The following is a 13,845-nucleotide window of genomic DNA, read 5'->3' on the forward strand; positions in this document are numbered from 1 at the left end:
AGGAAACAGTTCATCAGAGGATTTAAGATGTCTCCTGGTGAAATAAGCTCAGCATGCAGAACCGTACGAGTGAAAAGAGGAATCTTAAAATCCGTCTGTGTTGAATAGGCTGCTGATGCTCCTACCAGGAGATGTATGAGAACAACGTGTTGTTTTAGTGGATACTGTCGCAGGTGCAATTTTCAGCTCATGTGATTCGTAAATACAGCAGTGGTAGTTAGAGTGAGTGATGGTAAACAAGAATAAGTGTTTCCATGTCAAAAAAGCAGTTACATTTTCGAGATACTGAGTTGAATTGAGCATGTACAAGCCACTGATGGTCCAATGAAGGTCCAAGTCAATCAAATGATTAGAAAACATCCACGCTATTTGACAAAGTAGATCAGCAACATAAATGTTAAAATCACCAACAATGATAACTCTTAAAGCCTCCTTCCTGCCTCGCCATTATGACGGGCTGACGTAATGATACTCCATACTTAGAGGTTCCTCTGATCTCATTGTTTTTTGTGTTGAGAAACATTTCTCCCCAGTTTGTTTTGGACATTTACTGTAATATGTTTTTGTTAATTGAAAGCTTGGGTGTTTCTCATTAGGCTCCATCTTTCTCCTTATTATATTTGTTGCATTCGTGCTTTGCAGTTATTGTTGGTTATTGCTTGTTTTTGAAAAAAACGGAGTAATTACACCCTCTCAAAAGAACACTGAAACTTTGTAATAATTGTCTTGAAAAATATGTAATACCCATGTACTGCAAGAACGCACACTTCCTGCACATCGTTAACAAATGAATCAATGCATGCATGGAATGTACATCTTTAAAAAAATATATTTTCTGGTTACAACTATAAAACGCCAAAAGTAAACAACTTTAGACCAAGTAGTGATTGTGAAATGGAACTGGGCTGTCAAATAAAGATCTATTTGAGGATGTTTCATGGAAACATGTTCACCACTGACACCACCAATTTTAAATGTTATTCTGGGTTATTACAACTTTGTCTTCTTTATATAGTTCATTGAATTATTATAACATTGCACTCAAAAAATTAGTTGCAAAGGACCCCCTTTTACAGTCTCATATCCAGATTGTATCTCGGTATGATTTGACCTCATCACATCTACACCTGGTATCAGGATGTGCTCCAGTGGCCACATTGAGATGCGCTCACCCTGTCTGTGGAGAGGCGGGGCTCAACGGGCAGAGAGCTTGGTGTTAAAACGCTGCCGTTCACTGGGAGAAGGCCCACGACTGTTACTTCTACGTCCACACTCGCACGCACAGAGGGAAGCGAACAAGAGATGCTGAGTGAAAACACTGCAGTGGGTGGTGAAGCTAATGGTTGAGCCCTGCATTTACACCTGTAGGCTACTTCCATGTGAAGCACAATCCAACTGCAATCTGATCCCCCAAAATGCAGTTAATACAACACAGTCTCGAGGAGTCAGGCAGTCAGACATGTTGTAAAAAAACCCAACAGTGAGCCAGTCGGCTTTTGGCTTGTGACCACTTAAAATGAAGGAATGGCTAACTTGTGTTCTCTCTGTACCAGATCCACGTGTCTCACAGCTGTATTTGTGACACAGCTGACACAAACCTGGATGACTCAATGTTATTTTCATAAACGTGTGCTGTTTATAGTTTATTTTTCTATTTTGAAAACCAGAGAGAATTGTGTTTTCCAAATGTATCCAGTCACAGTAATCACGTGGACGGAAATTATTTTTCAATAAAATGTGACCAAATTCTTTGTTTGGCGGAATGAGAGAAGGGAACCGTCTTGATGTCAATATCAGAAATGCTCACGTTCTTGGCCTCGTACCTCCTCAATGTCAGCTGCAGCCCCTCTTACTCCGAGCACCTTGACAAAGAACTCCCACCGTTGGGTGCTGAGATTAACTCTGACAGCCACACTGCAATCGTATAGTGAAAATCTGATATGGCGACATTCCTTATATATATAATTTTTGTCACCCAACCTGTCTTTGCATTCGATTGAGACCGGAGTACACTCCGTGTAAACACACAAACACGTGGGGAGCAGGCAGACTCCACACAGGGAGATCTGAGCAGGTTATGTCGGAAAAAACCCCAGAACCCTCCAGCAGTGAGGGGTCAGTGCTGCTAACCGCTGAGCCTCTTTGCACCTTCAGATGGTATCATCCTTCTTCTTCTTCTTCTTCTTCTTCTTCCCTTTCTGTTCGATACATTTACCCTCCCTCCCTTTCCTCCTCTATGTCCTTTCCTCTGTTCCTTCCCTTCTCTACACAGTATTTGGAGAGTACGAATGTCGTGGTGTCAATCAGGAAAAAAACACGGTCTACCTCTCGCTATAATTGTTGTGTCTTTTCAGTAACAATTCATTAAACTTGCATGAAGATTTCATAATGCGTCCTTGAGGAACCCTGGGACGATTTACGCTGGAAAAGTTGCTGTTGTGTGCCTGATGTAACTTGAGTGAAGTCTTACAAGATGGAGGTGATGCAGCGCTGCTTTTGTGACAGTTGAAACTTTCTATAAATATGCGCAGACATCAGAGCTGGGGAAAAAAAATCGCTGAAAATTGCAAAGTAGTTCAGTGACAGAATGAGAGAAGTGATTCCATTTCATTTAAGAATGAAACCTGTGATATCCTACAGAAAAAAAAAGAATTAAAAGAGGAACTACAGACTCATTTAGTTTTCACTGTTCACATAATCACAGATTCCTGTTGATATGATGTTAATACAGCTGATTTTCAGGTGAGTCTTCTCTGTGTCCCTTTGTAGCCAAGAGGCAACGCTACTGCAGTCGCTGCTAATGCACTTCTCGCTGTAACTTGTCTTTTAAATAATGTGTTGAGGTGGAGCGTTCCAGCTGAATTGGATGATTAATCTGGGACATCCGTCCATCCGAACCGCCTAAATGAGCTGTCAGAGGTGTTCACTAAGCTCCCAAAAGCGTCCACAGACTAAGCAGCAAGTATGGCAGCCCAGAGTGGAGTGGCCATGTGGTTTACACGACTCCACTGGGTAATCTACGCATTCAACTTGGGTCCTTAATGGAAACGGAGACTTCTCAACATTTCAGACATACATGCTAGTTTTCTCAACTGGCAGGTGAGATGTCGTTACAATCAGTCACAGTTATGCAGGAAATGAAATCAATTGTTGTAACCTGGTTATCCTCGGACACAAGTGACTAATCACATTTCTGCCTTACATCCCACCAGATTCATCAGACTATCACAAGGCTGACACTTGGAGACAGACAATCCAATCACGCTCAAATTCCCACGGGCAATTTAGAGGTATCAATTAACCTATAACCTGCACGTCGTTGGACTGTGTGAGGAAGTCGGAGAACCCAGAGAAAGGCCAAGCTAACGCAGGGAGAACATGCAAACTCTACACCCGGGATAACCACTACACCCCCGTGCCACCCTGGTAACACATGTAAGTCACAAAAATAAATCCGCTTTCTCTTCTCTGTGAAGAATTTAGCAGAGGCTAAACTTACAAGGCCATGGTGTCTGCTTGGATTTAATCCTTTAAATAATATATATATATTGTTAATATTTGTAACATTATTGATTTGTGTGGAAGCATTACTGAGGGCCACACAGAGCAGCATAAAAATAAAATAACTGGTTTCACCCGGGTCTTCTGGGTGAAAGTCTGTGTTCATCGACCATCCGCCCCCCCGACCTATAAGCAGACGTTCTCATTTATTTATACTGCGTCAGTTGGTCTGGCCGTCTAATACTGATCGTGATGGCTTAATGAAGGAGTTAGTTGAAAACCTAGTGCGTCTGTATCAGACGCTGAAGGCCACTGACAAAGGGTTTCAGTTTGACGAGTTGGAAGTGAACAAATGAAGTTCTCTAAATAACTCCTTGGCTTCACCTCCCACCAACCAATTAATGAGCCTTGAGATCTGCCAGGCCACACGATAGCACCCACTTGTCTCAAGATAAGAGACATAGTTTAGTAGTTGTGAATAATTATACTTCCACAGTCCGTGATACTCCTCATTCTGACAAGACTCACATGATTCATTTTAAACCTCTGGAGTAGTGGTGGGTTTAATTTCCAGGCCAGTGACAGTTCAAAGCCCAAAGTTCCCCAGAGTTTCAGAGAACATTTGAAAATCCTAATACAGTATATTACAAAGTGAGTATATCATCTAGTAAAGTAGATGGAACACAGGAGGCTGAGTTGAGTTGCTGGTATGACAGAACAAATCAGTTAAAATGACTCCCTTGATGTGCAGATTGGTGAGGAATCATTGAGGGGTGATGAGCTGAAATGTTTCAAATCTCCTTAACGGGGTCCATTTATTTTGTACCCTTGTATTTGGTGCTTGAACAGAATGAAGCATTTGCATGAGAAGGCAAATTCCATCACCATCCTCCTTCAGTGAGTTTTCTGTGGGATTTTCTTTTTCTTCTTTTCAATAAACACTAAGCCCCTGACATCGCCGTCTGAATGATATGGAGCAGTGAGAGGATGTTAGATAAGAGGTGTTTCTGTCTCGTCAAAAGTATGGAATAGAAAATGGACTGACATCCATTTCTCAAGCCTGAAATTCCTACATTGTCTCATTGAATAGTGAGACCAGAAATGCACACACACATACACACCTAGCGCATACGAGGATGCAGGCCCCAAGAGATCATTCAAGTGTTAAGACTTGGATTCAACCCTTTAGAGTCGCCATGACAGGGACATTTTAAAACCCTGTAGGCGTGGTGCTAAACTTGATTGACTTGACACTAAAACGTTGGCCAGACAATCCGGGAGGGGAAGCAGCTATGCTTGACTTGGTGCGTAAGTGGCCTTCGACTTGCCATCAGCTGACACCTTCAATGACACAAAGTTCTCTGAGGAACCTGCCACACAGATTGTGTACTCTCTTATTTCCTTTCTTGAACTTATTTGTAATAAAATGCTCAGACATTTTCCCGCACTGTAGGTTAGCCACGGGGTTGTTCAGTCGGCGCACAGTGGCTGAGACGGGCGTGAAGGTGTCGAGTGCGAACAAGCCCGGCCCGGAGAAGAATAGGGGCGGCCAACCTCAAAGATTGAATTGAGAATCAGTACAGAGAGATGAGTGAACGAGGTGCAAACAGGTACAGTGTGAGGAAGGAAGAATGGGTTGCCATCGAAAGCAAAAGAAAAACACACTGGCTACCTTCTCCCATTTCTTTATTGAGAAAAAAAATGGGATTTTTTATTTTTTTACCTTTCAGTGTGCATATAGAGTAATTGCCACTCAGCACCTGCAACATATTTATTGGTGTGTGGTAATACGGTTTTCAAAGAATGAAACTGTGAGGAGAGATTAAATTGTCGTGACGTGCAGAGAAAGAGAGACGGTAATGAGGAACGAGAGCGTACTGTTGCAGGAACCGAGGTTTCCGTGGAGGACAATGGCTGTTTGATCACAGCGGCATCAAATTGTTTCAAGGACAATAAAACAGCACTTAGACCACCACTGTGGTAAGTGTATCCAAAATGTGTTTTAAGTAATGAGAGGCATATTTAATTGGTTCAGGCTGTTCTCATACAGCGTTTATAACAAAACCTACGGAAAATACGCTGTAATTCGTAGCTGTAAACACGTATGTAATATAATATGTATGTAATCACAAACCAGGAAGAACTTCACGCTCTTCTAACCAAGTAGTTTTTTTCCTGTCAAATTTCATTTGAAAGACTTTAAGCAAGTAAACAGCAAACTTTCCACATGTGGCTGGACTTTTTCCAGTACTGATATCACATAGATGTTATTAAAAAAAAGACTGATGCATTTACTGGTGTCTGAGAAGCTTTTGTTAAAATTCAGCTGCACGGAAACCAGTGAGTTTAACATTCAAAATGGCAACCTGGTGGTTCGGTAGGATACAGTTGAAGAGCGGAGTAGTCTTCACCAGTGTTTGTATGCAAAGAGATCTCTGGGATCACCACAGCTGCAACAGCTTTTTAAAGAAACCTGTACTGGAAGAACAAAAAGGCAGATATAGATGAACCCATATGGGGACTGGTTTCAGAAAGACAGACGTTGACGATGGCTTACATCGAACAAATCGTCACATTTTGGAAGTTAGATCCTGAAAATCTTTAACTGCAAGGTGTGACTAATGACATTAATGATGAACAAAGCACAAGACTGGTATTCCAGACCGATGTTCCCGTCCTACAGTGTTGTTGAGTTATGTAGTTGTTTACTTTGTTTTATGTACTGACTTCGGCGTTTTTGTTTGAATTCCCAACGTTAACCAGGCATTTACTGCGACCATAATGGACTGTCATAGTTTGATGCGCCGGGCTACCCGGTGCTTCAGACAGTGACGGCGAGGAGTCTGACCAAGTGTCAGTATGTGACGAGATGGAATGAGTTGTGCACACATGCAAATACAATTATGCAATATGTCATGTCAAAATGTCTTCCACGAAAAAGGCCAATAACTCTCGTTGACTGCTGCTCATATCTTTTTACTCTTGCATAAAACGTCCACTCTTTGATTCTACTCTTCTACTGATGAGATGCAGTCATGGGTGAATCTGCAGCAGGGGAGAAGAAATGTGAAAAACATTGTAAAGGTTTCTTTGGGCTCCAAAAAGTCCAGCTTCTTATTTCTTACACTGCACCAGTGCTAACAAACTGCAAATACACATTTCTCCCAGTTTTTTTTTTTTTACCATCTAAATTATTATAACCCTAAAAAGTAGCTTTTAATAATCGTATACCTTATTGTGCACTAGAACAAAGCAAAAATAGCCTCCAAGATCTCTTTGAGTAACTGCCATGAGAGCCAGCTGCTCTCGGCTCATACTATGGTCATGTAATCACGTGCACTTGCATGTAGGCACACAAGTACACCTCAGCAACAATGCACATACACACCTCAAAAGCCCAAAAGCCCATGCTGTAACTCATATCCAGAAATCCACTGCACCTAAGAGGAATATTCTCTTCTATTCCATTTACTTTGAAGACCTGTGTGCACGCATGGCGTGCATGTGTGTGTGAGTGGATGGGTGAAGGTGTGCGTGGGAGAGAGACATATAATTGTGACCGGCATGACAATATAATTTCTAACTCTCTTGCTGCACACACATACATTCTTACATTACAGACTGTGGACTTTTATGCTACTCCAAGTGTGGACTTCTGTTTATCTTTTTTATGGAATAGAAATTGTACTTTTAAGGTTTTTTTGTCATTCATATTGCTGCAAATGTGCTCTTAAATTGTTAAAAGAAATTGCCAAGAGGGGCTAGCATCCTTGAGTGATGTTTCCCGATCAAATAGGGGACTTATATATACTGCAGTGGAACTCTCTGTACCCATTTCTTCTCTTAATGTGAGTGTTAACCACAAAGACTCACGGACACAGACACACACACACACACACACACACACACACACCACTATCTGACATCCACATAAACACACACTATCATTTAAGCTGCATACATTTGCTACAGTTATCCATAATACACCAGCAATGTCCCGAATGGAAACCAGGGGAATAGAATATATTTTCCCCACAGGGCAAATATAAGAAAATAGCTCAATTTGATGTAACATAGTGAAAACTAACATTTTGCCAGGGCTCTAGATTGAAAGCCTGCTATAAGAGAATGCTTTGCTGTAATGGCAGTGGGATCAATGTTTGGTTTCAGTGGGGACATTTCTGTCCTTCCGAGTGTCTTTATTTTGGCTACACTGTCTATCACAGACTTATTATAGCCTTTGAGGTTAAACTTCCAAAACTCAAAAGAAAAGTTAGCATTTTGTCAATGTGTTTACATTGAAGTTAGTTGAATGCACGGAGCCTTTGGTATCAGATGCCGATTGAACGAGACTGTCAGTCAGTCATGATATACCAGCAGCCCTGTTCCAATATACAAACCATTAACATTTAACAACAAAAAAGTGAATTCAAAAAGGTACAGAACAAAAGAAGAAATGACCCAAACCTTCTTTTTCTCTCAGTCACTCACCCACTAGCTCACTCTCTCTGTTTTGCCCTCCAGAAAGCAATAACACTGTTAATGATAATGATTAATGATAAACACATACATGTATATTTTGGCTCTTTCATTTCCTCTAGTCTGAAAGAAGGCATGAACGAAAATAGACCAAAAATCTCAAAATTGACCAGGGCATGAAAACCACGTGTTTGCCTGAGGTGTCTCCCCTTGAATAAAGCAAACACTCGCTGGTCTCTGTTGACTTAAATGGATGTATTTTACCACATGACTGGAACCAGGAGCTGACTCCACACACATGAAGAAGATTATCGTGTCCAGTGTTTCTATTGTTTCTTATTCTGTTGCTGTTATAGAAAGAAGAAAGTAGAGGAGAGGAAGGAGTGATAGAAGAGGGGAGCGATGAAGTCGTGTACAGCAGTGACTCTGGCCTTATCTTAATTAAGATCTTTCTCTTGCGCTCTTCCTTTCTCTGCTGCTCCCTCTCAGCCGCCGTCGTTGTCTGTTTAGGTATGTCTTCAGTACGTTGAGTTGGTTCTGGGTGGGATGAGATACAGAGCAGCAGATATCTTCCGACAAACTACAGAGAAAGCAATGAGACGTGATTACTTGATGCCACCGGATGTATCCACACATGTATTTGCACCACTCACCTACATTTGAAGCTTAAACTTGGTGCTAAACATCTATCAATGTTCCCACTAATGACTAACGAGCTCTCTGGACTTTTCTACTCACTTTCTCCATCACAGAGATGTGATCAGGCCCCACAGTTCAACCACAAGAAAGTTGGAGACTCATATGGGTCCAGCTGAAGCTATGAGATTTCCAGTAATTTTGAACTCAACTAAAATAGAAATGGAAATATAGGAGCTTCTATTTTGAAACTATAAAGGCATAAGCTACGTCTTAACTGTACTAAATACAGGCAGTTTAATAAACCTTTAAGCTGCTATCGGCAACTGACACTGGCAGCGTAAGCAGCCTGCGAGTTCTTCATGATCATTCCTGAGTGTTGGGTTTGATGAGTGAAATCATTTAAATTTCCCCTGAAACATGGAGCCGAATAAATTAATTACAGCATTCAAAAAACACTATAATCATATTCTTCATTATTTAAGAATGACTTCACAATCGGAATTTCAAAACATACAGACGCAAATAATCCATCAATTTGACAAACGCATCACGCCTGTAGAAATCGGTCCTGCACTTATGAACAGGAGAGTATAAATACTCAATGCAGTTGAAAGAAAACACCTCTACTCTGGCAGTGATGAAGTGTCTTTATTAGTAGAAGTACACTGATCATGTGTGCAGACACAAACTCTCTACCTCGGTTAAAGCCGATTGACAGCTGATCCGCCATCAGAATCAGACTTGGCTTCACTTGACACTTCAAAGGAAAGGACGTCTCATTTAAAACATATTTCCTCGTTTCCTCTCTCCTCGAATGGTTTCCTTGCATCTCTCCATGCATCCCTGGTGGGAGGGACTAAGACGCAAGGAAAGGACGCAAGTGAGGGAAACGGGGATGCAATTAAGAGACTTGGGAGGTACCCTTGGTTTGTGTGGCTGCTTTCCTCGCAGGTACTGCAGGTGGGCGTGGCAGAGGGTCATCGGTAAAATGGCAACACCTGGGCTCTGTGTGCCGGTGCTCTTTTAAAATCCCTCTTTAAGCTCAGTTGCTGGTTCTCCTTGAAACACGCATGAGCACTTTTTTTGGGAGACATTAATCTTGCATTCACCTAGACTGATGAACTGACTGAGTCCGAATACCATTGTTAGTTTAAAATGAACTGTTTAACACCGACAGGCTTATGACCAGGATTGCTCCACATTTAGAAAAAGGTGAACGAGAAATAGGATCTGAGCAATAAATCCCAATTGAGCACTAATGCTCGCATTATGAACACAGCCAGTGTTTCTGCTGTGAAAGAGGCCTATCTATACTGTTGTACTTCTGCGAACATCAAGTGATAAGCTTCTATAAATCACCTGTTGGCACGCCATAAAAATGCACAATACCTCTGTTCCCGCTCTTGCTGGCTGACGGTCCTCCTCTACAAATCTCCCTCGTGTGTCTCTCCAGCATTCTCCTTTTCTGTGATTTCTCTCTGCTGCCGCACCCATCACACACACGGATTCTACTGTTGGATCATACTCTATTTAAAGCTTTTGGGAATGTTTGATTTTTAATGAAGGTAGTTAACCATCCGTGGTGCATTTGGTCACATTTTTTGGTACGGTCTTAACCCGTACCAAACCCGTAATTATAGTATTATCCGTCTTTGAGTTGACAAGGATCAACAGTGAATTAGTGCGCTGTGGGTAGTGAGATGCTGAGAGCTGCAAAGACCACACTGGTCTTCTCTGAAATTTTAGGCAAAATAATGCAGCAATTCTGAGATGCATTTGAAATGGGACAAGCCCCGTCACCTTGTTATGGTGCACTCAGCCAAGAAATACAGACTTCGGGAGGATCCAGTCCGTGTCATCTGTCCTCCCCATTCTCTATGTCGCCTGTATCCGATATTCTGATTGTTCTTTTATACTTTTTGTTCTTTATTTTTATCTCTGTTTTCCCTCCCCTTTGTCATCCCGCCACCAACATGTCTCCCAAGTGTTCGTATTCTTATTTCCATCCCAACTCTCCCTTCCCTGTCACTGTACACATACGAGACATTCACACCCAACTCCCTTGACTTCTCAGTCCACCGCCTGACAGTAAATACAAAATGACTCATATGGATATCAATCCTCCTCCTATGAGCACAGAGCCCGAGCTGCTTTCGTCTACACAATACTGTCGAAAGCCTTCACGCTGACGAATTGCTTAAGGGGCAAAGAGGAGAAGAAGAAGGAAATCCAATTAAGTGAAATGTGAGAGAGGGAGGAGAAAAGGTGTTGCACAAATTTGTTCCGCAGACAGCATGTGTATGTACTGACAGAGAGTGGTGAACTCTGAAAGCACAGAACAGACCGAGGACAACTGTCAAGGCTAAGAGGCTTCTGGCAGGCTAATATGACTCTTCTATACGACCGCTTACTGCTGATTCACATCCAGTCAACTTCAAATGATTATTTATTTCCATCGTTTAAACAGTCCTTGTAAATGTTGTTGACCAAAATAAATCATCACCAAGTGCCACGAATGAGCGTCTGTGTGAACCGTAAAACAAGTGTTCGGTTTTTTTTCATTCCTGAAAGTGGCAATAAGGTTTCGAATTATTCCGAAACTTCAATAGTTTGAAAAATGTCCATTGGACCAAAAGCCCATGATCTCTAAAACGGGATTTCCAAATAATGGGCCTTCTGCAACTTGAAGAAAAACGGCAGGAAAAGAATCCGAGGCCATGAAGTAATTTGAAGATTCTGAATCTTGATAACGTGCCAAAAACATGTTAGCTGGCAAGCTAACGGGCAAGATGGTGGTTTTGCTACTTTATAGGAGGACTAGACCCATCCCTGATTGATGTTGTTCTGTCTAGAAGGAACAAAGATTACATTCTCGACTTGGAGAGATGGATTTCTTTAAAAAAAAAAGCTTTCACAACCATTTCATCCTCGCTCTAACTAACAGTGATTGTAGTCGTTGTGGCCAGTTGTTTTTATATTCACCATACGGCTCCCTTGATTTACTGAATCGAGAAGAAACTGAAGATTGTTCAATTCAGTGGCATTTGTTTTAGGGTTTAAATAGAACGTAACAGTGTACGCAGCCACTGAACAGGTGCAGTTGATAAGAAAGACAGCGGGTGACCACAGTTGAGCCCATAAAAACAAACCTGAACTCTGAGTGCAGGCAAGCTAAACGAGCGTGTGGTTCTTCTACCTGGCCGTCGCTTGCAAACTCTCTTGCAACCACGAGCCTGCTTTTACCATTGCTTTCCTTTACGAGACTTAAAGACAACCCACAGCTCCGTAATCAGCAGCCTGCAGAAGTAGACCACCAGCAGCGTCACAGTGGGACATCTCCATCTTTCTTTCGCCCCTCTGCCTCAATCTTGTTCTGTCTCTTGTTGGCCCAGTTCCAGCGTCCACCCACGAGGTTTTACTGACTTTGGAATGCATTGCCGACATGTCCGTGAGGGCTCTGGGTATTCCCAGCGTAAAATCTGCACAAGGATACGTCGACTTTGCGCCCCTCCTGCACACGTCCCATACATCTGTTATGGGAATTACCAAGGGTTTAGTCACTGCATCCTAATGCTGCAACAACTTCAGTAAATTGTAGTCAAGGAAGAAGAAGAAAAAGAAAAAACAGAAATTATCATGTCTGGTCTATCATGTTTTCAGATCCTCAGATTTGGTTGAACAATGTTAAAAAAATAATATGATATACAAACAAACGGTTGGTATTACCTTATACTAAATTATCCACAACAGGCAGGTAGTGATCACTCATTGCAGGCTCTCTGTGCTATCGCTGACATTCAGTCTGCCCACGGATTTTCTATGGCTAGCTTGCCAAATTCTGTAGCTTCGTGAAACCCTGAAGGGCTTATGAGTAAAGAGTTTTTTGACCTCACCTGTCCTGCCGGCTAACTTCACTTCCGTCCAGTGAACAGCAGTCTGCATTTGCGCATTGAGGATGACTCTGCTCATGACTGCAAACTCGCTTGCAATTTGTAAACGCCAACAAGCAGGCTTGTTTTTAAATGAACTTGCATCTTTTGTGTTTTTGTGTTCATCCACTGGGTTTTGAAAGGCTGTCCAAAGCCTGAGGAGTCACAGAATTTCTAATAAGGCTGTCCTTCAACTGAAGTTGCATTACAAAAAAAATAGACAAAACCAAGGGTGACATTTTATAATGCAGTTTGGTGCCCCCATAACAATTTTGCATTGCATGCCAATGGATTCTTCTGTATTCATGAGGTTTTTAAGGGAAGTTTTCATGCTTTACATTTGAAATTTCTATCTCTGAAATGAAACGCGCTGATGCCATGCTGCAAACAAATGAAGTAGCTTATATTTGCGCGTGTTGCATATAGTGGGTTGCCTACGTGTGCAACAAACAGTATGTAAGCTAGCGGTTTCAAAGCATCAAAATCAGATCATAGTTATCAAGGACACCACGTAGTTCGATAGACTCTCTGTCCTGGGGATTATCAACATGGATATTAAAGTCACCAACAATAACAACAGTCAAAATCAATACAGATTACAGACAGCAGTTCAGTAAACTCATCAAAGAAGGTCGCACAGTATTTAGGCGGTCTGTAAATGTTTAGGAATAAAGCTTGAGTGGAATTCAGAGCCACATATTCAAAAGAACTAAAATGACCAAAGGACATCTGCTTGCATTGAAGAGAATCATTAAATAAAACATGCAACTCCACCTCCTTTCTTATGCGCTCTTGTTTCACTCATGAAACTGAAGTTGTGAGGTGTTGATTCAATAAGAACAGCTGCACTGTTATCTTGATTTAACCAAGTTTCAGTTAAAAACAAAATGTCCAGTTTGTGCCTAGTCTATTTGACTCTAAATGGACCATAATGTAATAAATGAATATCCTGCTGTATTGAAGAAGACTTGAAACTGGTAATTGAGACGATGAACTCATGTTTCCAATGGAAAGAATAAGAAAGTTAGACATAGGGTCATTCTCTCTAGACTTCCATACAACTGACCTTAATTTTACAACCAGAGGAGTCGCCTTCTGATGACCATTAGAACGAATGAAAGTTTATGGCACTTCTGCATTGGGTTCTCTTTTGCTCTGCAGGCCAAGCTTTTCTCACAGCTTAAAAAGTGCTGGATGCTTTTTGTTTTGCCTTCAACATCAGCGTATTGTGTTGATTTTGAAAATATTCAAGCAAATGTACAAAATGTATTGGAGGTAAAGCTGCTCAAGAACACAA

Source organism: Melanostigma gelatinosum (assembly GCF_949748355.1).
Source record: "Melanostigma gelatinosum genome assembly, chromosome: 12".
Classification (NCBI taxonomy): Eukaryota; Metazoa; Chordata; class Actinopteri; order Perciformes; family Zoarcidae; genus Melanostigma; species Melanostigma gelatinosum.